Source organism: Empidonax traillii, unplaced genomic scaffold (assembly GCF_003031625.1).
Source record: "Empidonax traillii isolate 1590-97213 ecotype Southwest subspecies unplaced genomic scaffold, ASM303162v1 scaffold139:size1643147, whole genome shotgun sequence".
Lineage (NCBI taxonomy): Eukaryota > Metazoa > Chordata > Aves > Passeriformes > Tyrannidae > Empidonax > Empidonax traillii.
In genome coordinates this window covers 1,110,959-1,138,057 of record NW_020955332.1, presented here as the reverse complement: position 1 = coordinate 1,138,057, position 27,099 = coordinate 1,110,959, and the positions used below count along the sequence as shown (strand labels likewise).

Genomic DNA, 27,099 nt, shown 5'->3' with positions numbered 1-27,099 from the left:
TCAGGCTGACAAATTAGCAACACCAAGTAAATACTGGAGAACAGCAATAGGCATTACTTGAAGCAGCAACGCTGAAACTGAAAAAACATACTTTTTCAGCAATAATTTCACCACTTGGCCATAAAGACAGCAAAAAACCTCACCTGAACATACTTTCTTTTCTCCTAAATAGGCAGTAAATTTAAAACTTCTTTATAAGTATTTCAGTGAGGCTCATCACTATGGTATGTGAGCAACCAAAGAAGATCGAGTTGCTCATCTGTATTAAACAACAGCTGCTGCAGGTTGAAAACAAGTAGGACTTCAGTTTTACAGAAACTCAGCTGAGGTTTCTGTTTGGCAAAGACATGTATTTGAAACAAGGCATGGATCCAGATCCCATTTGATATGGTTCTTCCTGATGCATAGATCTCAGGTAAATTCAATAGCTCCTCTCTCTCCACTCCACATAACAAAAAGCTTTTCCCTCTGTGTGCTAACAGGATTAAGTGTCACATTTAAATTTTATCAAACTTCACTTTGTTTTCTCACCCCTTCCCTGAATTAGCAGATTACTGTTGAAGCAGGCAATGAACACACAGTTTCTCCCACTCGTTGACATCACGGACACGCTGTGGCACGTATCCAAGCCCTGTTTTCCTGCAGAGGATATAGCTTCTGTGGATGTGAACAATCTCCAGCAAAAGCTTAACACATCGTCCCATTTCCTCTGTTGGAAGGGAGTCTCCCAACTTTTGCTCAGAACAAACAGAGTCCTGGAGCCAGCCCATGGACAGTGTTTACAGAAACAGCAATGTCACCAACAGAAGAGATTCGGATACTTTGGAACAAAAATAGTCTGAAGGAAAAAGAAGCAGCAGGATTTTTTTTTTTTCATGAAAAAGTAGTAAATTAAGCATTAGTCAAACGTTGATACATTTTTTTTTAGCTATTTTATATGGAGGTTTCCTTAAAAACCACATCTATTTTACTGTGGTTAAAGTAAATCTTATGCTGAACAAAGGAACTGAAAGGTACCAACTTAGCAACAGTTCTGTATTTCCATCCTCACCTCTCCTCTTGCTGCCAAATTTACACATGTACAAATGAGGGGCCCAAGTAGTGCCAATATAAAAGAACACTTTTTTTGTTGTGGGATTTGTTTTAATTTTTTTAACACTGAAAAACTTAAGACTGCCCCAACTTTGTGAAAATAGAAAGGGTAGCTGAAGTATTTACAAAGGTTCTGCACCATCTGTAATTCTTCATACATGCACTTTGACAACCTGATTTAATTAGTATCAACCTTCCACCACTTAACATACTGCTAAGTATTAGTCTATTTTTATTTTATTTATTTTAAGGAAGTGGAACAATACAGTGATCATCAAAAATAGCACATCAAAATAGAACACCCTGTACCCCGTACTTAAACAAATAAATACAGAAAATTATAATCCAAGAGGAGGATATATAAATATAAACTCTAAGTTTCAAGAAGTTTATGAGAATTACAACTTTTGGAAAACCCAGTCCATCTGGTAACTGAAGTGGTTTCAATCTCACAGTTAATAATACAGGAACAGAGCAGAAAGCTGCTCTCAGCATCCATTTTGCCTATGAATCAAACTTACATCATCATATGGTCAAGGTATAATACAAGGCAAGCAGGCATAAGAGGAAATGCATTACATTTTTTCTTGCTTTTCCTCACTTCCAGTCTACAATCTGCTTAAGGACTATGACAGACACAACTGGTAGGAAGCAAAAGGCAAAGAAGTGTCAGAGACAATGTGAATATCCAGGCTCCATCCAAGAAGCAGGAAGGAAGAAACTTGAGGGTCAGCTGCAGAAGATAAGGGCAGAGGCAGGCTCCAGCATAAGACTTTTCTTAAGTAAATGGTTTGGCAATAAAAATAATATTTTTTAAAGTTTCCATGCCTCCTCCCACACTGAAGCTGCTAAATCTCATCCTGTTGCCCTGTTCAGGGCTGTGAATCATTATGCTAACATGAAATGGTGCTACTCACCTCCAGATCTTCTCTCTGTAAAAAAATTAGCAGGCTACTTCTTACTAAATTAATTTGCAAGAAACCTCTTCTAGACCCAACCAAATAGTGGACAGAGGCTTCATTTTCTTTCCCGAGTCTTAAAACACCAGGAAAGTTTGGACACAGCATAAGGAAAAAAAAAAAAAAAAAAAAAAAAAAAAAAAAAAAAAAAAAAAAAAAAAAAAAAAAAAAAAAAAAAGGCAAGCCAGCAACTGCCTATGGTTTGCCTGTGCCCTTTCTGGTTGAAGATGAGGGTAGACAGCTAGTTATTTTAGACAGACCCCGTTTTAACTTCCTGAAATGAAAGTCTGCCAAGTATTAAAGGGAGAAGAAAGGGATGTAAGCAGATTGTGTACTTCCTTTCTAGAGATATTTTTTACTACCATTGCAATTCTACCATTCTTACTAAGGGAACTGATGTGTTAAGTAGAGTTCAGCAACACGCTTCATTCAATCTCCACTTCCACTGTTGGTCAGAGCATGGTGCTAACAAACACCAAGGCTTTGGGTTCAATCCCTGTACGGGCCCTTCATTTAAGTTCAACTTAAGAGTTGGACTCGATCCTTGTGGGTCCCTTCCAACTCAAAATATTATGTGACTCTGCGATTTATCACTTCAGAATGATGTTCAGTTTTACATCTTATTATTTTAAGTGCCTGGAGGCTTAAAATGAAAGCTGACACAAACCACAGTAAAAGCCTGTAATATATACTAGCCTCCGAGTATTACTGCATTCAAGGTATGTTAGTTACTTTTTTGGTCAGCTTAAAGAATCGTTCATCCCACCAGCTGATATTTCTCTCCAAGGAGAAGAAAAATGATTCCACAAAACAATTACAGCAAATTAGAGTATTAGCAACATGAGGCAAAATGCAATTGAATCAAGGTGATGATTTATTGCTTACAATGAAAACTAGAGAATCTATACTTTCAAATGTTCTTTTCAGTAAGCAACTGATATTCTGTAAGATATTCTGTAAGACAGTTCACGAAATTCAATGCAAACTATTTCTTACCATGTGATGTATGTCACAACCCTGATTTAGTTCATGATGCAATTTTAGCACATGCTGTTTCTACTCATATACTTCGCATGCCAGAACAGATTTGCTGCAGCCACAGAAACATCTTTGGAAAGTTAAAAATTACTTGCTTCTAAGGCAAAAATTCTTTACCTCTACATTGCAAGTTGAACTGTACGTGTTTTATTAGGAGCTACTGAATCTCTAGGAGCAAAAATGCCTTACAGTATCCAAAACAGACAAGCAGACACTCTACAGATGCAGTTAGGAGTGTTGGCTTGTTCTACAGTTTTCATGGAGGAGAATGCACATGACACTGCCTTTAAGTCAGTACACCCAGCAAGTGTGGTCTGCCACCAGTTTAGAAAACTCCTCTACAAGAGAAGCACTGACAATGATATGACCAAGTCTAGTCACCCACATCCTATGACATCAGACAGTAAGTGCCAGAAGCTTGAGGGACTTAAAACACCAACATCTTTCCTAGAAACATTTTAAATCTGTTTTAGCTACGATGAATGAGTACATTTACATAGCCAAGAGGAGCCGTAGACAACAAGCACTTCTGAACAAAAGGGAAACCACATGCACCTCAAGGTGAGTACCCAGGAAGGAATATCTGAGTTTCTACCCCACGGAGCGAGCACCTTCACAAACATCAAACATTAAATTGGCAGTGGAAAAAAGCCACATGTATAACCACAGAAAAGCAGTAGACAGGCTTAGAACTGGGTTCAACTGACACTGCTGCAAGGAAGATTATTTCCATACCTTCATTTTATTCTTGCAGCTTTTTGTCTGTCTTAATGAGAAAGTTATTCCTTCTTATCCTTAACATTATGTCCACTTGGCAGTATAACAGCTAAACCACATGGACAGAAGATCCAAATCATTCCAAAATAACACTCTTCTCACAAGCAGCAACTGCAAAATGCCTGAGGCAAAAATGTGTCAAGAAACAAATTTTAGTTATTCAAACCCTACTGCGTTCTCCTTTTCCTAAAGCTACCAATTTCATTCCACCTAAATAACTTGTGAAAACCCGCTAACTCCATTTTACTAACATGGGGAGAACCTGCAGATCTTCCTTTTGTAGAGGAGAAATGCTCACATTGGGAAACTTTCATGTTATTTTTCAGTATGACTTCACATCTTTACAATCAGATTCTCAGATCAGCACACTGGCGTGGAAGGAAACAAAACAGAAAAATAAGATCTGTTAACAAAGCTGGTATCTGCAGTCAGTTCCTCTCAGGAATGAAACACCTAACTTTCCAGGACAGCACTAGATACATTCGTATAAAATATCTTTGTGACAGAAACCAACAAAAGAACAATGAGGCTTCTTTACAGATTTCCTTATACAAGACATGAAATCCTTCTGTGTAGATAGTTGCTATGGTGCAGACTTAAGGGGAAAAAGAGGGGAGATCAGACTTCTTGTTTACAGGTTTCCAATATGCTCCACTTGATCCATCTTGAAATTGAAACCCTTCAGCTTCCTGTCTTAAGGCTGTCAGATGATAGAGAACAAACACAGTGTTAGCAACTTTATAGAGCTCCCACATTTTCTGCACAGATCTAAAGAAAAATATCCACAGACAGTAAGGACAATCTAGTTTCAAAAAGAATAAAAGCCATGCTAAATCCTGAAAGACTTACTAAAGGGAAAAGAGACTTACTCTGGCAATGAAATGGCAGATTAGCTTTGTACACTGTCAACACTTCACCACAATGTAATACTGCATGGATCTATAAAAAAAATACGCTGTTTCGACATTGCCTGGCAAAATCCTGATTCTTCTGAGAACTTCTTACACAGGTTTTATCCAAACAGGTATGCCCATCTATTTACACAGATTCAAGAAGAATAAGACAAAGACATTTATGGTAGGATTCAACTCTCTCAGACACCTAAACCCTAAAAAGACACAGCTTCTGCTACAGTCAAAAAAGCCTACAGAAAGATTCAGCTTATCCTACAGCAAACACTTGGGGTTAGTTCAGTACCTAGACACAGATATCTGCTGTCAGTTTAAGCTCCTTGAGAGTTTCACCTCACTTCCAGTGGCCTTATGCAATTTTCACCAATGCTTTAGTGATCCTAATTGGCACTAGGTTTAGGTAGGTGACCAGAGGGCTACTATCCAGGCCCCACTAACTCTACCAAGGAAATTTTCACCAACTAGGAGGACAGAGAGCACAGAAACTTGGTGCAAAAGTATAAAACTTAAATGTTCTTCATCAGTCATGAACAGAATGCATTCTTTATTGTTTTGACAATTGACAAGAATTTGGATATTACTCTTTGGATTTAATCTTAGACTGTTATTTATTGTGGTTTTGGCGCTATGTAAGAGATTTGGCCTTCGCAGTCACTACTTTAGGGTCCCATCTTCTAAAGAAGCAGCCAAATGTAATTTCTTCTCTAGATCCCTTATTCACCAGCCAGATTAATCTAGAACCTTTTTGCCAAAAACTTCTATATAACCTGGTCTGCATTAACTGCCTAATCAACTTTTTTTTAGTGCATAAACCCCACTCTTACAGAACAGGTTAGTTCTCCTATTCAATCAGTCATCAGTCTGGTTCTGTCATATACTGTGCTTTTACTGAACATGCAGGGTGAGGTTAGAAATGACCACCTGATTTTACCCAATCCAAGATAATTCCAAGGTTTAGGAACTTAATGATGCAGTCTTCCTAAAATAAGTACAAGTTCCACACATGAGGATGCCTTTAAAGACCTCCAGAGGGAGATACTGTCCAATTTTTAACGTTTAAATTGCCTCGAACATCCATTTTAGGCATCATCACTGGCCACACCAGCATCTTGCCACAGCCTGAATATTCTACTCTGTCAGGTCAGCAATTCAAAACTCAAAAAATAAACAGGAGAGGAAACAAGACGTGACAACTTTCAAATTCTATGGCAGTTTTCTTGCTCTCTTTAGACTGTAACTTATTCATTCCCCAAATGCTATTGTTTGCCATCATCTATTTATATTTCTTTACCTAGTTACTGTTTGAACAAAGTGTAAAAATATTATTTTTCATCTTGTCATATAAGCCTAGAAAGCTTAACTAATGCCGCAAAACTGTTTCCTCCCCACTGCCAGCAAACAGCTTATACTGAAAGAGTAGCATCTAATGCCTACTTATGCTACTAACAGCACCACAATAAGACTGAAGGATTAAAAAAACAATATACTGGAAGGTATTGGCATAACCTTCTTTCTGTCATTTTTTGGTTCTTCCATCTTCTGGGATTTGTTTCCAAGAGAAGAAAGGGCCTTCACCAAGGCTGGACTGGGAGAGAACAACCATTAACTTTTAAAAACTAGGGAAAATATTGTCCCTTCACATTTAAGTAGTTCTGCTTTCCTTCCCATTTATTTAACAAGCATTGGAATGGTTCTGCTAATGTAGCTATAACCCAGTTCTCACAGCTCAGAGATAAGGGACACTTTGCAAGGAAACCACCAGGCACCCAGTGCTTCTATAGCTATACTTATTACACAGAATTCACCCAATAGTAGGAATATTTAAGAGAGTCACAAAGTTCCCATGGAGAGAGAGCTGAGATTTTGTCACATTTTATTCCAAATCTACTGAAGAGCTTTTGCCAAGGCAATTTTGGCAAGTACTTCCAGCATTATCCTGGCTTGCCAAACTGCATTTAGATTTTGCTGGACGTATTTACTTGTTTAATATGCTCACATTCGTTGCTGTAGAGGATTTGGCTTACTTTGAAGACCTGGAACAACACTTAAAGATAAATCAGAGCCTGACTGACTTAGGAATTTGATATATTAGCCTCAGCTCATAGTGGTGCTGCATGCTGAGGTATTAGAAGTAATCCATAGCACACCTACTTCAGATCTGAGACCAGACAACTCTGAACTCTCAAATGACACTTTTATTGCGTTATTTTTATACAGCCAAGTTCTTGCCCCTTTCAAAAATACTACCCAACATGAGCTGTAGGATGACCCTGAAGATCCACTTCAGGAGTCAAAACAGCAAAACTGCATTTTATGACAAACACAGCATTCTTTGCTGACTGCATGGAAATAAATCCTCAAGGCTCGATTTTCAGAAGAGATTAAGCATTCAATCTTTCTCTCGCTCAAACAGTTACAGCCCTTTAGGACCCCTTTAGTTAATTTCAGCCGATCCCTCCCACACTGTTGTCCCTTCCCTCACTCCCCACAGGGCCAGTCAGTGCTCTGCTTCCACCCTGTCAGTGAGGCACGCAGGAATGCTTTTGATCAGATGCATCAGAGGTACACTGGTGACACGGCTTGCCTGACGGAATCATGCTCTACTGTTTGACTCAAAACATGGAGTGAAAATACTGAAGTATTTCAAAAACATTATCTGCAGCACTTGTTTTCAAGGTTTTGTTTCTGTTTCTCCACTGTTTGTCCATTCCACATTGTGAGCTTTACTAGCTTGCTTTTTCTCCTTTTTTCCTTTTTTTTTTTTTTTCTCCTCTCTGAGCATGCTCCCTCCATTCCCCCATATCCTGATGCTACCCCACAATAGACAAGCTATGTACTTGATCATAGCCATGGCCTAACTATCCTCAAAGCACATACTGCTAGAGAAAAATATGAAATACTGCTCAGGGTTACATTTTTTTAGCTCCTCACTGTTATAATATATATTCATCCTGGAGGCGCAGCTTTTCATACAATTCTTTCCTTTCCCTTTTAAAAGCACATATTCTTAAAACTCCTCTAACCCATTATTCAGTAGGTACCTATAATGCATTTTTCACAAACGGAAAAATCAAGTATAAACATACCCTACATTTCTGGTTTCTAAATGTGTATACATATATATTTTGGTTATATTCAAGGTAAACAGTACCAACTTGCTTCCTAAGAAATACAAGTACACTACTCTATGACCCATTCCTATCTTTACTGTACCTTTCCAATATTTACTCCACTTGTATAACAAGAATACCTGTGGATTCCTCTAGATAAAGCAACAACAACAAAAAAAATAAACCAAGAGAAGATAAAGAATCAAAGCCTCTCCACCCCAGGGAAACATACAACTCAGTGACAATTCTTCACTGATAGTTTTAAATCTAATCACCAAATTATAATCCCTCAGATATGTCATATCTATACTTTTTACTATGTCAATTTTATAGGATGTTTGGGTTGCCAAATTCAGTATCCTGAAAACCATCATAAAGGCTAGTGTTCGTATGAGGCTATCAATCTGCCTGACTTAACATGAAATAAAATAAAAAGAAAACATAATAAATGAGCTCCATTTCCCGGCAGGATCTACTCCACTTACCTACTTTGGTCCAAGTCCTATTTCAGGATTTCTGTGCAAAACCATGCTAAGCTGACAGTCTATAATCAGTTGCACACTCTACTCACCCAGTTAAGACCTGGCACAATTTACTTTCCATCTGTAATCTGAAGTACTCTAATTTTAGATTAGCAATCCACAGAGTTTCTTATATTACTCCTCTTGCATTCCTTGATACAAGTTACTGGCATCTTCTAAGCTACGTCCTATTTTAATAGCTGTTGTTAAACATCCACCTGGCTGCTAAAGTGGAAAGAAAGCCATCAACATTCGCACCTGACAAAAATTCAGCTTTTTAAACCACATACCTGACAAATCTATAGAGTACAGTCTTTAGGCACTGCTCTATAGTTTTAATACTACCTGGTCATGAAATATTAAAATTACTTTTGTTTCTAATAAAAATCTTTCTTTCTCTGACTGTCCAGCTGTCCTCCCTCCATCCATGTAATTTGCTTACTAATTTTATACATTGCTTCATTATCTGCTAATTTATATTCATGGAATAAAAGCTGACAGACATCTATTTAGGGATTTCTTGTGCCAGGAGGAAGGGAAAGAATATTTTTAAGCGCCATTTCCACCTCTATTCTCAGACATTTTTATCTTTGCTATCTCCCTTGATTGTGGGTTCTTCCACAACTAGTAAGATTTTTGTAAGCCATTCAAAAGCATTACATTTTTTTCTGTTCACATTTCATCTTTCCCCTTGAGTTGCTCAAAAGCTTTCTACCTTTTGAATTTCTTCCTTTGAGGAAAAAATATTTTATTCATCTGACCACAAACGGACTTTTATAAGCCATGATATCCACAGCTGAAGTAGTTATCCTAGACTGACTTTGAAGCTAAAGGAGAGAAATAAGCAGGGCAACTGGGGACAAATCATGCCATTCCTAAATTCATTTCTAAAATAAATCATATAGAATGGTCCTGTTAAAGGGCCTCTCCTTACTCATTAAAAGCCTAAAACAGTACAGCTTGGACATATTTAACTACAGCACAGGTGTAGTAAGTTTAGCAATATGAATCCATATTATAGGTATTTCCTACCAACTTCCATGAACAATTAGGATCCCCACAGAGGATTCAAAGGTAATGATAACCACACAAACACACCATAGGACAGAGAATCACATATCCAGTGGTATTCTATCTTAAGACACCACCATATTTATTTTCAGAATGTTAATTCCCATTTGTTTCCTTGTGAAGAAGCTTAATTGCTCATAAAATAAGCAAATAACCTTTTCTTACTTCACTGTTTCACAGAGACCTGTATTAATGTGACCTGCCAAATGGCTGCTTTATCATTTCTAGAGCCATAGAGATCTCAGCACTGTGCATCTGCAGGGTCACAGCCCAGGGCCTCATCTAACAAGCACAATATATATAGCCATTTCAAATGAGTCTGACCTGTGTCTTTCAAGTATTTGTGAGGAAGCTGCTGCACATGCAAGTTTCTCTAAGAAGAGCTGGAGGAGGTTTAGCTGGCAGAACATTGTGACAATCCTGCAGAGCCACTTCATACTCTTTTCCCCACTGCTGCTAGCTGAGTCTTGCCCTTGCCCTGGAAGTCTAGGACCTAAGCTAGTTTCTTTCCTTTCACTGCTTTCCATGCATCACACAGAAGCTCCAATTACTGGCTGGAGTGCCTCAAGGGACATCACTACTCATATGAAAGACCGAAAACCCTCATAGCAGGTACAATTTCAAAGAGATAGTCAGTAAATGTGTCTCACATAGGCTTTCTACTATTACACCATTGCTTAATTTAAACTGTCAAAAACCCCTCTGAATGTTTTGAAAACATTTCAGGATGTTACTGATGAACATTTATAGTTATAGAATTAATGATTGCTATGAATTCCAGAATTGCATCAGATATGTAGAAAGGCTTCAAGTTTACGTAACTTTCAACAGCCAAAACAGTGGAACTTCACAGCTCATTCTAGCCTCCGCAAATTAAATTCCTGACACAGTAGTAAAATCCTTGCTCTAAAGTAACAACAGCATTTTTACTTAATGTAAACAAAGTATTCAGTTGCTTTATTTTTTTAAAACCACTAATTTTAGAGCAAGAGCTTCAAATGAGCACATATTCCATGCGATAATATAATAAATAAACTACAAGCAGAACTCCTGAGACTAATTGTATTAAGAAATTCTAGAACACAAGGCAGGTTTACTCTGCTCAGCATGCACATCTAGGCAACGAGTGGAAAAAAACGAGCCATTTGCACAGCTTCCTTTGCCTCTTCTTCCCTGACACAGGTATGTGCATGTGTATACACATATTTACACACACACAAATAAAGATACAAGACAGAGTATATCAGCCTCAAATAGTGGAATTTCTTAATACAAAAACGTTCAAGTATATATATGTATATAAAAATATGTATAAAGGAACATAAAGGATAAACAAGTTATAGCTGAATGGTGAAAACTTTTCTGGAGGAAGTAAGACGTTTTCACTCTTATGCACAGAACAAAGCAGACAACTTCCCCAGAAATAGCAGCACACATCAGAAATGCAGCTATCAACTCTGCAAAGCCAACACTGCAAAACAAAAATATTAAGCCTATTCTCAAAGTATACAGAAGGTGAGGAGGGCAAGAGGAAAAAAAAAAAGTACTATAAACATCACTGTAAGAAGATCTCTTAACAAGGCTAGGGCCTTCAGCAGAGAGCACAAATTCTTCCCAAAGCTTTTACTACAACAAAGTAGTTAAGAAAAGTCGTTGATTGATTAGCCTTTTATATTAGACTGAGCAAAAAAAAGTTTGAAAAAGATCAGAAAAGTTCAGATCAGTAACAGAGAATAGCATTACAGGACAACTGCATGTGGGAGCTATTTCATATACAGGCTGTGATGGCCTTCAAGACAAAAGCAATCAGTTTTAATTGCATCTAGAGAATAAAGGTGAGTCAAGGGAAGGCAAGGAGATGAGTGATATGGTGAAAGCAAAGAGACAAGGGATCTCTGCACAGCATCCTGGAGAGCTAAATGCAAATCCTCTGTCCCTACACAAAATGAAAAAAAAAAAAAAGGAGTGCAATGAAGAGAACTGCTCAGAGGTCCTCCTGGTAGATGCTGAAGGACCAACTATTGACTGAAATACACCTGGATGCACAGAAAAGACTGCAAAAAAACTGCTCTGAGCAATATTCCTTTCTTCTACTGATATCTTGCCTCGCTATATGCAGAAACTCTTAAAATTAATTTTCTAGTAATCAAAGGGCATACGAGCGAGGGGGGAGGAAAATGCATCAGCAGCATAAGACAAAGTTACAGAAAGTATTTCCAATTTACACATCAGAAAAATCAAGTGCCTATGACAGGAAGACTGAATTGAAGCAAAATGCTGGCTATCCATATTAAATTAGGAGACATACCGTTAAATAAAAGCAGCTATGTTTACATCCACAGTTAGAAAAATGCCTTAAGCTATCATCTGGCAAAACACTATGTCACTGCACTGCACGTGGCTTCCTTCTCATATCCTTGGTTCGTTTATTTGTTTCATAATAACTATTGAAGCTTCACCAAAAAAAAACCCAAACAAAACAGCCTGCGTATATCAGTAGGAAAAAAAAAAAAAAGAGTGGTTTCATGCATCTTGATCTATAAATAACTGCTTAAAGGAAAAACAGTTATATGCCTAATTCAACTTAGAAGAACCATCCTTTCCAATTCAGATTTGTTGTAGGAGATACAGGATTAATTCATCTTCTGTTTTTAAACAAAACAAGCACACTGTTTAATGCCTATTTCACATAAAATTAACAAAGAAAACTTCCCAAGAAACATGGCTATTAAACAGTGTCACTTTTCAAGCAGAGTTAAAGCACATATCTGAACAATACATGTTTTTGATTGTGGCTTGAGTAGGAACAGCAGCTCAGTACTGAACGCTTTCCATTCACATCAAATGTATTCTCTTCATAACAAGAGCATATGTAGGCAGAGGGATTGTGCCTTTTCCAACAGCTGCCCCGTCATTTTAAAGACGATTTCCATAAACAGCATACACACACAAGTAGTGCTGGTCAACTTTCCTAACTTTCCTCTTTTCCTTCCCTTCTTCCTGGCCTGCAGACAAAACTTCCGCAGAGTCAAAACAAAGAGCCCTCAGACAAGAACTGCTCTTCCCATTCAAACAGAGCTGGGGATACATTCTTTTTGGATGGATTATTTTTTAAGAATATCCATTAATTCAGTAGAGGGGTGAAATAGGCTTGACTTGACCCACCCAAATCTGGAAGCCAGGGCATGAAAGCAAACACTGTCTTCCAAGGGGTACAGTGACCTCAACAGGTACCAGGTAAGACAGAATACATCAGCATTTAAGACAAAGCTAGCAGCCAGCTTCTACCCTCAACAGGAAATGAGGACCACTGCTCCAACAGTCTTGCACTGGGTTTGTGTGGTCAAGTTTTAGTAGAGGGGTTGGGGGGGGAAGGTGGGGCTATAGGAGTGGCTTCTGTGAGAAGCTGCTAGAAGCTTTCCCCATGTCCAGCAGAGGCAATGCCAGTAGGCTTCAGGACAGATCTGCCACTGGCCAAGGCTGGGCCAATCAGAGAAGGTAGTAACATCTCTGTGATAACATTTAAGAAGGAAAAAAAGTAATTGTGTTGAAGTAATTTGGCTCAGAGAAGAGAGGAGTGAGAATATGTGAAAGGAACATCTATGCAGACATCAAGGTCAGTGGAAAAGGAGGAGGAGGAGCCGCTCTGGGCATCAGAGAGGAGATTCCCCTGCAGTCTGTGTGTGTGCAAAGATCCCCCTGAAGCTTATGCAAGAGACCCACACCAGAGCAGGTGGGCACCCAAAAGATGCCATGACCCCATGCTGGAGCTGTGACCCCATGCTCCAGCCTATGCTGGAACAGCCTCCTGGCAGGGACCTGTGGACTTGTATAGAGAGGAGCCCACGCTGGAGCAGGTTTTCCTGGTAGGACTTGTGACCCTGGGGGGGGACCCACACTGGAACAGGCTGTTCTTGAAAGACAGCAACCCATAGAAAGGGACACATGCTAGAGTAGCTGTGAAGAACTGCAGCCTGTGGGAAGGACTCATGCTGGAGAATTTCATGGAGAACTGTCTCCCATGGGAGGGACCCCACACTGAAGAAGGGGAAGGACTCTTCTCCCTGAGCAACGTCAGGAACAACATGTAATGAACCGACTGTAACCCCCACTCCACATCTCCCTTCGCCACTGGTGGGGAGGACGTAAAGCCCAGGAAGGAGGAAGGGGTAAGGGAGAGGTGTTTTCTCATTACCCTATGCTCAAATTTTGACTGGTAATTAATTCAACTGATATCTTCCAGATAAGTCTATTTTGTCCACGACAACATTCAGTTTGTGATCTTTCACGGTTCATACCTCAACTCAAGAACCTTTTGTTATATTTTCTCTCCCCTGTCCAGTTGCAGAATGGAGCGACAGAGTGGCTTTGGTGGGTGCCTGGCATGCAGCCAGAGTCCACCCACCATAAGTTCTTCCGAAGTTTAGCTCTAGCAAGTTTTAAGAGGTAGCTGGTAGAAGAGCAGCTTATGTGTCTGAAGTTGTTTTTCTGGAAGAAAACTCCTCATGTGCATGTAGTGAGATTAGAGGCTGAAGAAAAGAGTCCCAACATACTACTACATTTTCCAACAGGAAACACACTGAACTTTGAGACAGTACGTAATTCAGGAAGAAGAGTAATAGAATGGGTATTAAAAGAATTTCCTGCCAAAGCACAAATATTATCAATATGTAAATCTTCACAGGAGGTACTTAATGCTTTTGATATTAAATACTCTGCCTATGCAAGTCCTCTCCTATTGCTCAATCCTCTTCAAAACTATTGCAAGGCTTTCCAGATGAGGAGATTATGTCAAGAATTCTCGGTCTAGATGGCATTTCTCAAGTGCATCCAAGTCTCATAAATTGCATTACAAGGTCACTTAGAAAGTTCTCTGAGTTGTCAACAAAACCAGTTTTAAGCCCAGAAACACTGCAGAAGCACTCATCTAAACACTTGTTAATTATTGAACCATGGCTCTGTTCATTACTGTCCTACTTTGTCAACAGTAGCACCCACCTCCATCATCACAAATATAACCTGGCTGTTGCCAGTGATTCCAATTTTCTTTTTGCTATAAATACAAAAAAAATTCAGGTAATTCTACAATGCATATAAGCTATACCTCTAACAAGTACCCTGGCCCTAAACTTGGCTGAACTTTTTCAGTACGTCACTAAATTTGCAATTCTTTTAAGTCAAATGCTGTATTTGTTGACTTTTTCTGAATTCACTACAAGCTTTTCAATATTTCTTAGTTCTGCAAGAAAAGGCTTTTGGAAACCTCTATCCATTTAACCTCCTCCACCTGCAGAGGAAAAAATAACCGACCTAAAACTGCAGCTTCATCAGTGTCTGTCCTGACTTCAAACCCATACAGCATCCAACTAAACCATCATCTTTCAAGATATTTACAGCCAGATAAATAACTGACTAAGAAGATGTGTATTCTGTCTTCCCACATTTTAATTAGAAAACAACTCAGAGCCACCTATAAATGTACAGACAGTTACTCTTCAGGCCATCCCTCTGTCCCCTGGGTTTTCCTCTTGCTCTTTGCATTTGACCCCTGTCCACATCATCTGGATTCTGCTTTGATGCCACTGGTCTTGAACTAGACTGTAAATCCTTTTTAGGAGAGCTCATACCTTACTACGAACAACAAAAGCACAAGATGATGTACAGTGCTAATCCTAACAGGAATCTTCAAGCCTTACTGAAATACAATAGAATTTGAACCTATGGCAAATGTACAAATCTTCACTGAAAGCTATTTGCAAAAACCCAGATGAGTGAAGTTTCCTCAAGTATAAAGCACATTTTCTTGATATTGCAGATACTGTTTTAGCTACCTACATGGCAATAATGTTTTATAAGAACACTGAGCAGGACATTAGCTTCTTTACAAAAAAGTCAGAAAGTGCAGAAAGTCTTTGGTTATCTGTCTCTTACATGGAATGTAAAGGGACAGATTAATGTTTAGATTATGTCCTCTCCTACTTTTACATAAACATGCCTACAAACATATTTGAGAAAAAAGGATACTGATAAAAAGAAAAAAGTTAACAACAAAACTCTTTACCATAGGTGAAGATATTTAACACAGATACCAAGCAGACACATACCTTCTTTCAAGAGGGAATACACTAGTGCTTTCACTATCGACTTAAATCAGTTATGTGCTACAACCTCACTGCTCTTTTTTTGGTATGACAGCAATGATGATTAAATACCGTCCCAATCACATAAACTGTTCTCTATGTCCTGGGGTCATATTTAAACACCAGGGTCCACCCACACATAAACCTAGTTGGCATGACCGGAGTCTTGAAATTGTTTCAAGTGATTTCTAGAAAAGTATGAATCAGCTTTTAGAACTTCCTCTTTTTTTTTTTTTTTTTTTTTTTTTTTTTTGAAAGGGAGGAGGGAAGAAGAAGGAAGGGAAAGGGTAAAGGAGGAAAATCACTGAACCTCAAACAGCTGAGATGCTGTGATACGTCCGAGGTGAATCCAGCCACAGAAATCTCCCTGACATCCCCATGATTTTGCACAGTTGGGCCTCTTCCAGGAAAAATGAATTTTTTAATGCTTTTTTTCTCCACAGTTTCTCTAATTGGTGCATTTTATAGTCTGCAGGACTCCTGTAAGTGATTGCTTCCTCCATGGCTTAGGATTTAAAATTCTAAATGAGCCACTGCAAAGATGATAAAGATGTGAAACAATCTTGTAAAAACTTTCTAGTGGAGTCTAGAAACGAAGCCAAGCAATCTGTAGAACCAAGCAGCTCTGAAAACTTAGAATTGAATTTGCAGTTAAAAATATAACTGATTTCATTTTTGCTTTTTCTTATCAGAGATTGGATGACTTCTAGATATTCAGACACAGACATCACAAGAAATATTAAGCAGTAGGTAGAAAAGTTTGGCCTAATTCGTATGTCTGTGGTAAACCTAATAGAAGTTTTAAACAGACAACTATGTTCTAGGTGTCAAACATTTCTTGACGTCTGTGGCAGTTGGCAGCTGCAAACATCCGACTGAAAGCCCCATCTGCTGCTTCACAGCTTCCAGTCGAGGATGTTTACAGTCGCTTACTGTCAACAGCAATACACATTCCTTGGCTGTTTATTTTATATTATTAACATTCAGAGGCCTCCAAGCAGGTTAGTTAAGATCACTACAACTTCTGTTGCTGTGTTGCTGCCCGCAGATGTACACGGGTCTGTTTTCGTAAGTATTTACTTAATGAAATAAAGTACAACAGAGAAACATTTGCAAACAGCCAGGCGTATTTTCTGTTCAAGCATTACGCTTCTAGAATTATGTTGATCATTTTACATCCAGTAAGAATTAAATAAAGACGTATAAAAAGGGCAACTTGCTTCCACTGTTGCATTTGTTTTGTTCTCCGAGAGACTTGAGCAATCCTGTCACATTCATACAAACGCTGCATTGCTCTACAATAAAATCCACTTATCAGCACAGAAACTAAAGATAGTAACTGACTGGCATGAAAATAGAACCAACTCCTTCCTAAGGGTATTTTGCTACAGTGTCTGGAATGTCTTCTGCCCTACAAAAAAGTGGGTGCAAGGGAATTATATGATATTAGAAGTTAGTTTATGCAACATTTGCTTCAAAATAAAACCATGGAAAAAACCCCACCACCCAGCCCACTGAGGACTATGAGGAAAAGGCAAGAAGTTATATAGCAAGCTCTGCAAAGGCTTCAGTAAAGTTCAAACCTGCTAGGAGATTTCTACAAATTCTCTGAGCTAACCATTTGCTGCTACACTTCACGTAGCTGACAGAATAGCACTTCTCACCAAATGAAAAAGCCAGAAAGATTAGGCATAACAACATCTTGGTTGTACAGTTCTGCTGTTTGTTTTTCATTCTACCTTCCATTTCCTTGTTAAGTTAATGATGGGGAAAATTAAAGATTAATCACTCAACTATTTTTCTGAAGTTATATGAAACCGCAGCAGGCCAGCAGAGTGATTATATCACTCTAATTAGAAGGTGTTTTTCCTTGAAACTTTCTTGCCCCCAAATGAAATTACCACACTGTAAGCCAAGTAGGTTATGAAAAGACTGTAGCTGGGATTCAGAAGCCTGTGGTGTATTTATTCAAACTGATAAGTGTGAAGGATCTCTATAAATCACTTTCAAAACTCAGGGTTATATTTTCTATACTAAGGTTAAGAAAATTAATCTTTCAGGCAGCAAGTGAAAACAAGCAGAATTACGTTGAGGCCTTTCCCTTTATTCAATACCAACTTCGAGCTATTAAAGTTTCCTAGGGAATCACATTTTCTCAATGGGTCAAGTCACTAAGGAAACAAAGCAAACTTTATCAGTGCTGCACAACACTCCATTCCAGAAATTCCTGGCACTTGGCATCTATATACCACACCAGAGCCACAGGATCCACTCACCCTCTCCTTACGAGAGCTATGAAAGAGGAGAGCCATGACAAGCTGTGAAAACTCTCAGTAAGGTCCCCAACTTTCACAAAGTTTCACAATACAAGGAGGTATTGACCATTCCTGTGTGAGGTCTACTGAGGAATAGGATGGTAGGAAAATTCATTTACTATAACAATACTTTTGGGGAAAAAAAAAAAAAAAAAAGAAGAGTTCCTATTTTGGCAAGTTCTATCTTATTTAGCACAAGCCAGCTAAGAAAAACATTTGTCACCTTGTAAAGTAATATGCACAGACTGTAACAAAAAAGGCCAACAAAAATATCCCCAAGTGCAAAGCACTGATTGCAGAAGAAACATATTTCACCTTAATTACACCTAGCCATGAAACTGAAATTAGACTTTTATTTGTAAATGTACTGGTCCAATATCTACAACTTAAAGGGGGACAAAGTAGGGAGCCTATAAAATCCTAATACTTTGAATTAATTAGACGAAGGACATTATGTCAGCAACAATATACAATTCCACTCCATGTATGGCTTCCTTTGCACTTTTAAAACACATCAAACAGATTATATCTGTATGAAAGTCAAAGCAAGGTCAATCTAAAACTGTGAGGCACATTATCACATAGTATGAACTGTTATGCAAGAGAACTCCATCAGTTATCTTTACTACACTGATTTTTAATTTGTAAAGACTTCCTTAACACCTCTATAAGAATAAAGTGTCCAAGACTTGAATAGCAATCACCGGGGCTTGATACATGTTCATCTTGATAGGGCTGTGAACAAATAAAGGTAAGACAAAAGGAACTTAAAGGCACTTAAACCCTGTTCAGTTAAAAAAAAAAAAAAAAAAAAAAGCTTTCAACTGTTTTTCTCTCACTCTTCTGAAATTTTCACACCAGATTAATGGATTATCGGTGACAAAGAAAAAAACAACAAAAACAAACTAACAAAAAAAAGCAACTCAACTAAAACTTTCCAAGTGTTCCTAGAATTCAAAACCAGGGCCTTTACATTTTCTGTTACCTTCAATATAGATATAGATGAGGTGATATAGAAGCTCAGACAAGTAAATTAGATTTTAACCATATCAGATTAACTCTGGAATACCAACAGATAAAAATACAAATTCAAAGCTGCATAGAATTTGAAAAAAACCTTAACTTGTGGAAGTTATTTCCTAACTTGCTTTGTAGTCTACATTTTCTAATTTGCTTGTCAGAAACTTTAGGATCATTAAATATGGGAAAAATTATTCCTTCTCTTGCTGTCACTGACAGCACAGGAAGATCAAGCACACATTACTTACATGAACTCAAGTTCACAGCTGTTACGATACAGCATGAGTATCTCCAACTGTTGCAGATGAATCTGATTCTCCCAGTTGCATTTGAACTCACTCTAAAATGCCTGAAGCAGGAGGCTCTCCCTGCGCTAAGGCGGCAGTTACAGACAAGTAGTTGAAATTACTCACCAAAATGAGATACAAAATATCCAAACGTTTGGGAACGAGATGTCAAAACTACTGGTAAAATCAGGAACAACATGTAGTGTGTTTTCTTGAGCCTCTTCCCAAAACTCGGAGTATAATCACTAAGAATTTTAATCAGCTTTTAATCTATCCAAGTGAATGACTACTAAGGTGCACCTCACTAGCAATATATCTGGAGAAAAAAGCCCAAGAACTTACTTCTTGGATACCAGCTGATTCTACTTCAGTTCCTTTCATGAGAGGTACCCACACCTCCGGGGAGAATTACATTCTTCATCTGCCAAAGACTGCTCCTTAGATTTCCAAAAATTCGTATCACATACATGAACAGAAGTTATTGTAATTCCAGAAGTTCAGCAGCTCAGGTCACATAGTTCTCATTGCAAGAAGTCAGATAGCTTTTAACAACCATTATTAAAACTATGCCTTTTTCTGGTACAGTCATTTAAAACTCAGAATATGTTTAAAGTGACACATTACTCCTGAATGCAGTTGTCTCTCAGTTAGAAAAGATAAAGTTTAACTGCTAAGGCAGTATTAAGTATTCAGAACCTACACTGAACTAGTTAAGTTCCCCACCAGAGGTAGGTATAACAACTTCTCTTACTTATTATGTTAAGAAACATATAGATTACACACCCCAAACCAACCATACAAAAAATTTGAGATTGAGCATCACTTCAGAAAAACAATATCCCCACACAGTACTCTTAGTTATGCCTTTACGATGGAGAAGGAATTTATTCATGCAATCATTCTAGACAAAAGGACATACAGAAGCCCTTTGCAGATGGATGGACAGACACACAAGACAGAACTAGATTATCAGGAGGAAACCAAAGAAATAGAGATTGAGAAGAGCACAGAAAGAACAGGAGGGGAACTAAAGTATACCAGTCTAAAATAGCAGGAGAACACTCACACGACAGTTCTGAAATCTTAAGTTATGAGCACACAACAAAACCAAGAGAAGTGCAGGATGTAGGACTTATTAACTGAAATGTAAATACTTGAAGTTTATTATTTATCAATTTGCACTCCTGACAGCTTTTGAAGGTACTTGAACCCACTCTGTATGCGATCACAAGAAACAAGGATACCTTTGATAAACACATCTTCTCCATCAATCAATGAATGACCTGCAGCAAGCGAAGGCTAAGGAGGGATATCAGCACTACTTATTCTCGCTATAGAATCAGCGAGCAGTACAGCTCTCCATTTCAGTGCCATGAGGGTATCGCTGTGAATCCCACAAACCTTAAGTAGTGGCCAGAAAGGAAGATGCAAGAGGCTCAACTGTCCTCTCCTATCGGGTGGCAGAAACGGGTGATGCCCATGAGGTGCACAGCATTGCTCTCTGTGCTGGCAGAACTGAGCACCATGAGTGGAGCAGAGACCAGCCCGAAGCTGTGTCTAAGTACACACCGCTGTGCCAGTGCCAACACGAACACCTGACTTCGTGGTTTCCTATTCCAGGTAAGTACAAAGACCATGTACTGGGTCAAAACAAGAATAAAGAACATATATTGGACCAGAAAACAGCCCCCAATGGCAATAATTTCTTCTCATGGCTATTTGGAAGAAGCATTACTCAAGAGAACTCTTGAGTAATGCTTCTTCCAAATAGCCATGAGAAGAAATGAAGCACAACATGACAGATCCCAAGCTTAGCAGAGAACATCTATTTAGATTTGACAGCATGATCAAACTACCTATAGCACACAACTCATTCAGCTGTATTGTCCATATTCAAAAGGAAGGCAAAACACAGCTGCAGTGGTAACAAGCCTCTGGCGCAGGGGACACACTACAGGCATGGCACATATCAGAGATCGCTGCGCACAGGAGCAAACAGGGTCGGGCTGACCAGAACCATCTACACACACAAAACTCTGCCCCAGCATCCTCCTAGAATTTCTAGAATGCTTTCATCTTGTATTTTGCAAAGTGTCTCCTAACTTACATTGATTTAGAAAATGCTTATTTATTCACAGCACTATGAAAGTAAAACATAATAGCAACATTTAAAGAACGAAACGAGAGTTCATGTACAGCAAACGCATTAACCTTTGCACACGTACAGACTAAGGCAATACACCTACTCAAGTCCCATTCTTCATTTATTTCCAACAACCTCCCCTTTCCCTGGGTGTGACCAGGCTTATGGCATGGGGGAACAGAATGAGGCTGAACATCAGCCTCAAGGTAGTTAAACACTTGCTTGTTCCCACAGTTTGTAATTAAACACTGACCTATTGGATAAAATGCTGACATCACACTGACAGGGCCATGAACCTGAATCTTGTTAATGTTAACCTGTATCCTCATCCCCCTGAAAAGGTTTTTCCTCCCAACTTTCCAGAAGCAGACACTGCAAGAGACTAACATGCATATGGAAAAAAAAAATCATCAAGTTAAAAGAGAGGAACAATTCAGTCCTACAAAGTGAGGAGAAAGCATTAGATTGAGCAGTAAAGCAAGGGGAGAGAGGGCTTACCAGCATAAACACATAAATGTTAAGACACTGTGGAAGCTCCAAAGTGCTCAAAAAACATAGTAATCAACACTGACACGCCAAAGAAAGCACACACTAGAAAGTTCTGTGAGAGGAAAGGGCAGAGTGAGCCCCACTGAAACAGCTAAAACAGAGCTACATGTGAGAAATGAGAGGAAGGAAGAAGGCACAAACTCAGAAGAAACCCTACTGTTAACTTCAGGCATCAGGAACTTAAAGTTATCCTCCTTCCACACCTTCACCCCAAAATTTCCAATTTAAGTCACAAAAGAGTTACTCTAAGTGCTGCACCCACACAGCCTTCCACAGATGCAAACAGGTTGTGTAACTGCATTTTGCTTCTGACAGCAGAAATAACTGCCCAGAGGTTCAAGAAAAGAAACAGATAAGGAAGCAGGAGGACACCTATAAAATGGCTTCCTACCAAAAAAACCTTTTTTTAATGGTTATTAGCAAGGAAAATCCCTGGTGGATAAATACAGCCTTTGTAGTCAGCTAAAAATTAGAGCTATTAGAACATCTCTTGACAGCTCCAAGAACAGCTCTCACTTGCTTAGACTCACAGAAAAGTTTATTATCAACTTTCTGCAAAACCTTTTATATAGAACATGTGTCACTAAAGAAAAACACTGAAGCAAAACCTGACTTTATTTTTCAAATGTCTTAACAACTAATCCCCTTGGGATTATGTCAGGCATGTCACATTAGGATAGCTTGGGCTCACCTTGACCAACAAGTATGTTAAAATGCAACTAAACCTGTCTACATTTGCAGTCCCGACACTTGCTTCTAAAATTTCAAATGGTTATAGAAGAAAGGCATCTGTGGATCTAACACTGATCAAGACCACATTAAAATGTGTTTTACTTCAACATGAAGGCAGAAGCAATCTTAAAGAATAATGTAAAACTTAGTTTCTACAAACCTGAATTTAAAAGAGAAGGGAGAACTTTCCTGTGCAAAAATCCATTTGCTGTGGTAGGTTCTGTTATTATAAAAGGTACATTTATACAGTATCTGTTTTTGCTGTGAAGGCTTATATATGCAAATGGCTGAATTAATAAACCAGAGTTCAGAATGAGCTTTTCCTGTTCCTGTTAATTTATGGCCCAGTGTTACATTCCTTTCATGCAATGCCATAGTTTTCAGTGAATAACTTCACATTATCCTCCTCAGAGTGCAGACACAAAGAACATCAACCATCAGTTTCATAAGGCTCTTCCTCTTAACCCACAAGGGTTTAGGTGCCTGATGAAGTTTTAGATATTATTAAAACTTCAAACATCCGTGCTTGGCTGCTACTACCCTCTGAGCACACAACTTTCTGCCAGCGGGTACTTGTGCCAACACTGAAGCCTTCATAACACTGCTTGAACCAGCACCGCACATCCAAACCACCACGCAGTTCTCAAATTCCCTGCTTGCCCTCTCGTTCCTCAACTGCTGAAACGCAAGAACATGCCTCTGAAAGTGCAATTTCCAGATCTGTCCTTTATCCCAATGAAATAAGGAGTTTGGGAATCGAACAGCTGCACCACGAACCTTTTTGTACAATACAAAGACTAGGTCAAGAAGCATTCAGGTTTAAATCCCTCTCTAGGCCTGTATCAGCCATAGCCCAGAACCCAGCTTTCATTACTCCAGTTGAATTCCTGTGACTGTGTGGTAATGCCATCCATGTTTTGTTCACTGCTTTTAACAGGAGAGGCTCAGCCCTGGAGTTTCTGTTACCCAGGAGGGCACCATATTCAAATCACTCTCCCAAATCAGCAATATGACCTAAAGAAGAACCTTTGGAAAAGGAGACCCTGCTCAGGCATTTCATTCTAGGACAGTGTTTGCAACTGCAAATAATACAGATGGATTGACACCTTCACCTATCTAGACTGGAGACCTAAGCCTCTATAAAATTTAAGCTGCAGAGCAGATCTCTCTCTACCTGTCCTGCTAGTTCCTGAGACACTCTGATCGTTTTCCTCTGAGGGCAGCCAGAGGACACCTTGCATGGTCTTTCCCTGCAGGTCATACAGGCAAAGCAGGGGCCAACTCTGGGCTATAGGCATCAGGGCAACTGCAGGTCAGGCATCTGCACACTCCAGCCCTTAAGCTACCTTGGATGTTTTGCCTCCTCCTTCTGTCAACTGTACTGAAACTACAGACATGCTGTTGGTCTATTTATCTTCACTCAGCTTTCTAAAGAATCAGTGAAATGAATCACATGTGGCACTTGTAACAACTGCACTAAAATAAACAAAACTCAGCCACAGGATCACTTTTTAGTATTCAAAGCACTTGCATACTCGTGAATGCAGCCCTGCTGAAAATACTCGCTCAGAGGACAGCCTCTTCCTCCCTGGGCTTTAACAGCTCCTAACCCTATGCAGTGTCAGGGCAGTTACTTGGCTGCAAACGCACCTTGAACATCACATCTGACTTCATGGTTAGGTAAGGGGATTCCAGTACAAAAGCAGCACTGAAACAACAGCTTAGAAAAGTACAGAAGCACTGCCAGGGCTCTAACTTTATAAGTAGATTTATAATTAAGAGTAAGAGCTATTAATTAGTTTTCAATGGTAACAGCAAAGAGCTAATGATCTATTAGGAATCACAGACATTTAACATTTCTCATGAGGCAAAAGAGAGACTCATAAATTCAAGATACGAATTCACAAGAAATCTCAACACGCAAAAACTATTGCCAACAACATTAATTTCTGCAGGAAGCCTATCCTACAGAAAGTGAACATAGTAGAAATTAATCTTTACCCAGATATTTTGACAGGGAGTTCACATGTAACGCTTCCACTCGATATGAGCTTTAGTTACAACAAAGCAATGGACAACAGCCATAAAGCAGGTAGTACGTGTTTTAACATGGGTGTATTAGATTTGATTTTAAGAGCCAAGTTTGTTTTTTTTTTTTTGGGGGGGGGAGCGGGGGCTGGGTATATCTTTTGCAATCAAGCTTTTCAAATTCTGCCTTCTCCATCCAAACAGCTGGAGTATAGAAGAGCTTAAAACAAAAAAAAGCGAAGTGCCCCATTGTGTTTTGACTCAAAGTAGATACAGCAGTAACCCTCAAGGTTACCTTGCCCTATGTGCGGCCTCAGGAAGGAAAAAAACACAGTTTCAGCAAAGGAATTTCTTGCCTGGCTGGAGGCCACACCCGCCACATCAACTGATGGCAGAAAAGCATTTGGATTCACAACTCTATCCGTAGCACCCAGCCGGAGGCGAAGCAAAACTTTCTCATTTTCGGAGAAGAAAAGAAACTCTTGCTCAATAAGTAGCAATTATGCTGCAGAATTTATATGCTGAGCACGGCTGAATGTACGAACACCAGATCAGTCAACCATAGCTTTAGTGCTTTGAGTATGATTAACAGAATGAACTTTCAAAGGTCAATTAAATGTCAACACGTTTTAAAGAGATATTCTTCTTAAGTTGGGGTGATGTGTAACAATACCTTTCAGAGATGCTGTGCCACTTTCATCTTAAAATTTTACCCATCCAATACTTACATGTGCAGATGTAAAGATGATAACTAATTAATTATTGATAGAAAATAATGGCTATTTATGCTCCTGGCTTTTCTATTGCTAAGCTATCTTTATTACTTGTGTCTAACCAAGTACACAGGAACACTTCCCCTACAATTTCGTTTCAGCTGTTGAGGGTGAGAGCAAAGGGAGAAGAAAAGGAGCAAGAACAATCTGAAAGTCTAATAATTTACTATATGAAAATAAGAAGAGGCTTTTGATATGCAATTGAGCTGTCTGGATATAAATCTGGAGGAGGAAGAGGGGGACGGCACTGTAACTGAATTAATTATGAACACATTAATCATGACTTTAAGCAGCCCAGCAGTTTATCTCTTCACTTCTAAACATTTCTGGGAATTCAAACTCCAGCTAACTAGCTCAAGACATCTTAAAACTAATGCTGAAAAAACTTATCACTAAGTACAGATTAATTTAAATCACCCCTCAAACTACATGATCAGATCATTAGTTTAAAAAAAAAAAAAAAAAAAAAAAAAAAAAAAAAAAAAAAAAAAAAAAAAAAGGTCTCCATTTCAGTATAAACTAAAAGGATTAAAATCCTGACCAAGGCCTCACAACAGTACTATAATCATCCTGACATGAACGATATTTACTCAAGAGCAGAGCTAAAGAATCATTTAAGAGTTGAGAAAAACCAGCAGAGAGCCTCACTCTGTGCAGACGCCAGAGGAAAACAGGCTGCAGAGTTTTCCTTCTATAAGGGCAGCGGTCCCGGCATCTCTCCACAGGTAGGCTCGTAACTCTACGCGACTTTAGGATGAGTTTTTCAGGAGGTTCCCGCTCCGGCCCTGTCAGCCCCGCCGGGTTTCGGGCCAGGTGCCGCGGGCAGCTGCGGCTCTGCCCAGACAAGGACAAGGGTAGGCAGCCTTCAAAGTTCCTAAAAAGTTCCCAGCCCCGGGGGCTGCTTGACCCCCGCCGGGCACGGCCGCCCCGTCCCGCCGCACCTGCGGCCCCGGCCGGCGGAGCGAGCACGGCCGGGGAGATGCAGGCAGAGCGAGCACCCGACCCGCCGGTGACCGGGACCCCCGCCCGCTCCTTACCTGACAGGGTCCTGCCGGGCCGCGCCCAACTTTCCCACTCCGGGCGAAACTTGCGGCAGACAGTGAGCACGCTCCAGACGGCCGCCTCCAGCCCAGCCCAGCCCAGCCCAGCCCGCCCCGGCCCGGCCCGGCCCGGCCCAGCCCAGCCCAGCCCCCCGCCGGGCCCGGCCACAGGGGCGGGGAAAGGGGGCGGGGGGAAGCGAGCCCGCCCCGCGCCGGGCATTGTACGCCCCCGGAGCGCCTTTCGCGGCGGGGGACGCGGCGCGGGACGCGGCGCAGGCTCCTCCTCCCCTCGCCATGCTCTTTGTCTTCCCGGCTCTCCCCGGCCGTCCCGCTGGCGCCGCGGCCGCCCCGGCGGGGCCGGCGGAGCGCGGCGGGGCCGCCCCGGCCGCAGGTGACCGAGCAGCCACCCCCGCCCAGCACCGCCCCCGCCGGCGGGATCCCGGCGCGCTCCGCCAATCGGCTCGGGGCAGAGGGGCAGCCCCGGCCAATGAGGCGCCGCGGAGTGCGGAGGGTGCCCCGGGTGAGCCAATGGGGCGCGGAGCGGCGGCCCGGCCCGCCTCCCCCGCGCGGCGCGCGGAGCGGGGCCGGCCAGG

The 27,099-nt window shown here is 40.2% G+C and overlaps 1 long non-coding RNA gene across 1 annotated transcript in view; it reads right to left on the bottom strand.

Moving 5' to 3' along the window:
• LOC114057627 overlaps positions 1-26,601 on the bottom strand; it is a 36,362-nt gene extending 9,761 nt beyond the window's left edge. The window contains exon 1 of the long non-coding RNA XR_003571260.1: positions 26,504-26,601. This is a non-coding gene — a long non-coding RNA (uncharacterized LOC114057627). The remainder of the gene's footprint in view (positions 1-26,503) is intronic.
• Between the last annotated feature and the right edge of the window lie 498 nt (positions 26,602-27,099).